The sequence below is a fragment of the Helianthus annuus genome, chromosome 6 (genome assembly GCF_002127325.2).
Source record: "Helianthus annuus cultivar XRQ/B chromosome 6, HanXRQr2.0-SUNRISE, whole genome shotgun sequence".
NCBI classification, from domain to species: Eukaryota; Viridiplantae; Streptophyta; class Magnoliopsida; order Asterales; family Asteraceae; genus Helianthus; species Helianthus annuus.
The window spans coordinates 118,206,682-118,210,922 of NC_035438.2; the positions used below are offsets into that span (position 1 = coordinate 118,206,682).

The 4,241-nt window shown below is 33.4% G+C and overlaps 1 long non-coding RNA gene across 1 annotated transcript; it reads left to right on the forward strand.

Moving 5' to 3' along the window:
* The first annotated feature begins 1,608 nt into the window (after positions 1 to 1,608).
* LOC110865718 lies at positions 1,609 to 3,081 on the forward strand. Its single transcript, XR_002550892.2, has 3 exons — positions 1,609 to 2,049; positions 2,149 to 2,200; positions 2,695 to 3,081. It is a non-coding gene; the product is annotated as an uncharacterized LOC110865718 (long non-coding RNA).
* Positions 3,082 to 4,241: the final 1,160 nt, after the last annotated feature.

The window sequence follows — 4,241 nt, forward strand, 5'->3', positions numbered from 1 at the left end:
TTTCGCAGTTTTTCGCAATTACTCATTACATTTCAATTTCAATACAACTCATTAAAACTCAACACAACCTACTAAGACTCCATGTGACTCACTAAAACCCAATTTGACCTAATTTCATGCATTAATCCATGACCCATTATTACTAAGACTCCGTGTGACTCACTAAAACCCAATTTGACCTAATTTCATGCATTAATCCATGACCCATTATAATTAAATATTACTCATTACATTTCAATATCAATAAAACTCATTAAAACCCGATACAACCTACTAATATTCCATGTGAGTCACTAAAACCCAATTTGACCTTTTCGGTTCGGTTACATGTAATGATCAAAATGTAACTTGGTCAATCACAACAAAATTTGAAGTTAGTCATTCTTCGAGCATGATTGTTAAAAGTCAAATTAATAAGTCATAATCATAAATACGGTATACGAGACATTAAACATTGTACGTTCGGAAACTAGTTAAATGTTAGTCGTCATACCCATTTACGTAAAACTTTATTGATAATCAATAAAAGAAATAGTGTGATGGTCATCACAACAGGTTTTAGAATTAACTAGGTTACATAACTATACAATACATATAACTTTTTAATATTTCACTAAAAACATAATCTTATATTTATTTAATTTGATATTAATAAGCCTAACTATTCGTTGTTCGCTGCCAACAGTTCCAACTTTAAAAATAACCACTGACAGTCCTTAACATATTGGCCTCCAATGGACCCTGACTAACAGAACCCTAACGCCGTTAGTCTCAGGTCGTCGGAAAAATGTTTTTTGGCCGGAATACTCAACATTTTTGTCTCGAACCTCTTTGTATGGACCTTTGGGAACCTTTTCCTAGTAAAAGCCTCAATTATTAAAGTCGTTGGAAAACTCCTTTTTCGTCATAAAATTTCTTTTTCCGCCAGAAAACTCAACTTTTTGACCAGATTACTCAACTTTTTCGTTCCAAACCTCTTTGTAACCTTACATCGGACCTTTAAAAACTTTTTTGTTGACAAAAATGGTTTTTCGGCGACCGAGACTAACGACATTAGTGTTCTGTTAGCCAGGGTCCATTGGGGGCCAATATGTCAATTATTGGGATTGCCATTGGTTATTTTTAAAGTTGGGACGGTTGGCGGCCAACGACGAATAGTTGGGTTTATTAAAATCCAATACTTCATTTATCATTTATTTATTAGAGCATGTGTAATGGGGCTCCATATACCGTCCAAAAGAGAGATAGCGCCCCGCACACCGCGATGGGCGGCGTTATGGGGGAAAAATGGGGGCAGGCGCCATATATATCACGGCGTTTTGGGCTTTCCTTTTCAGCCTTTGACCAATCAAAAAAAAAGCATGGTTTTTATAATTAATTAATAAAAACAAAAATTAATAATTAGGTAATGATGGGTAGGGGCTTTATGACTACGGGCTCTAGTGTTATAACGCCCCATAAAGCTCTTGTGTGACGTGGCACGACACGTGTCACATAACACCTCACAAGGGGCTTTATGACTACGGATGGCCTTAATATAAATAAATAAAACATAGTTTTAAATATAATTCCCTCCCACTCCAACCCAAAATAAATAACTAAAACATAGTTTAAAATATAATTCATATCACCTGTTCCCTCCAATTCAAACCCCAAATTTTGGATTCCCTCCCATTGTCCTCCCTCAAATTATTAAATTCCCTCTAATTCCAGTTTTAATTTAGTTTCACCATACTAATACCCTTGTTGATACTCTCAATTTTCCATTCTTCCTTTTATCCCCGTCCCTAAATCACTCTTTTACTCTTTCTAATCTTCCCTATTTAGCCCGATGCAGTTGCCGGAACTTTCATGGGAACAAGACGGGGGTGAAACTCCTTATGGAGGAAAACTATCCCTTCATCTACACCACTAACCGATTGGGAGTTTCCGGTGACCCACAAAAATGGTAAACAATCTTAGCCACCAGTGGGTTTCAAGTTTAGTCAAATCAGAGGTGAAGTGTTTCTTTGTGCGAAAGCATTTATGGACGTAAGAGAGGATGTTTAGGTGATTTTTTGTTTATTGTGTATTGAACACCATATTATGTGTGTTAAGGTATGTTTATTACTCTGGATTTGGGCATAATCATAAGTTTTGTATGTTCAGACCAATTGTGATGAGAAGCGGTTGATGAGGAAGCAATCACATGACCAATTGAGTAATTTTTCTATTTTTTCTTTTCTCGTTTTATTATTTGTCACGTTCATGTAAATTTCATCCTTATCTATTAGTTTTATGTAACCATCTTACAATAAATGGTACTATCTTACAATAAATTCAACTGTCATTTGTGATAATAGCACTTCCTTTATTTTTTTTCTACTCTTTGTTTTCTTACTAAATCTCTTCACTTGGTAAGTTGTTCATATGAGTTTCCTATACATTTGGAATTATTTTATCACTTACTACAATTCTTGAGTTGAGGACTCGACCATTGAAGAAAATTTGACATGTTTTGGTTTATAATGTACATTTAATCTAATGATTCAAAAATATATATATATTTCTTGATAGATAGGCTCCACATCGTTGGGTTTTAAATGCCATGGTTGACTTAATCAAATAAGGAGCAATGCGTTCATTATAATCTTGAATTTTAATTTGTTTTCATATACTCACATTATTCAGTTAATAAGTTATTCTGTTATGCAGATTGCATTCGCTAGATACATCAATCTCACACAAGATTGGATAGATAATCATTATCGAGTATGGGTTCTTTCAAAACGAAGGAGGTTATGGAAACTGGGCACTTTTAAAACCATTCATCTAGATGGCTGCGCTTGATTTCTAGGTTTGTTAGAAAGTGACAAAGTTTGGTATTAATGTGTTATTGATGGTGATATTCTAATGTATTAGTACTTGCGCCACGGTTGAAGGATCAAATGGCAGAGTTGAAACAAGATGAAGCATGATATGAAGGAGAAATTTGTATCTTTATATTGTTAGGTTTCAATAAGTTTGATATTCTTTTTCCTATTTCGTTTGTATATTCATCTTCGGTGTGATTTGTATATATGTATTTAAAATTTAAACTGACGTTTACATAAAACAAATAGAAACTAATATAAAAAAAAAATAAAAATTGTGAAGAATCTTAAATAAAATTGTCTAGCAAAAACCTCGAAATTTAAAGCAATTTTTTTGAAATACATTGTTGGATTCCTAGCAAACTTGTAGCAATCTAGCGTAACGGGAAGCAAAAACTATAGCAAATATTTTGTAGCTAAAAACCTGTAGCATACATTTTCGTATCTAAATTTGTAGAAAGAATTTCTGTAGCTAAAAATCCATAGCTAACATTCGTAGCCAAAAATGAAAAAGGCAACAAACTTTCATAGCCAAATTGTAGCAGTTTCTGGCTAAGTTCGTAGCTAAATTCCGTAGCAAAAATGATAGAAAAAACGTAGCAAATTTTTGTAGCTAACATTTGTAGCAAAAAGTTCTTCATAGCTAACAATCAGTAGCAAAATTTAGTAGCTAAAATCTCCGTAGCTAAAAAACCATAGCGAAATTCCGTAGCAACTTTTTCCGTAGCAAATTTGTGGCTAAAATAGCGACGCCTCTTTTTGTAGCTAAAGTGGTCGCAAATTTAATTTCCGTAGCTAAAGTTCGTAGCAAATAAATTAGCGACGGGACTAGCTACGGATCAAATTCGTAGCAAATCCGTAGCAAAACAGGTGTTTGCTACAAACTGGCTACGAATTTGGCCGTAGCAAATACCTATTTTTGTAGTAGTGACTTTGGTGTCCATCTAATGGGTTTTCAGGGTTTAGTCAACTGGAGTGAGTTTTCTCCTTATAATTAGCCTATATATATATATATATATATATATATATATATATATATATATATATATAAACATTAAAAATAATGATTGAGATGGTTTCATTCTATTGCACGTGTATTATTGGAAGGGGAAATAAAGCCCTCTGTTGACGTGTTGCCACTAACTTAACATCACGACACAGAAGGCTTAATTTCCCCTTTCAAATAATACATATGCAAAACAATGGAATGAATTCATAAAGCCATACCCTCTCGCCTCTAGCCCCAATTTTGACAACTGAAATATAAAGATTAAGAACTCATATCTTCCTGCGCAAATTAGATTGCATTATGTATAATTAATTTTTTTCATTATTCGATCATGATTTATGATATATAACTTTTTATAATATTTTTTCATTATTCGATCC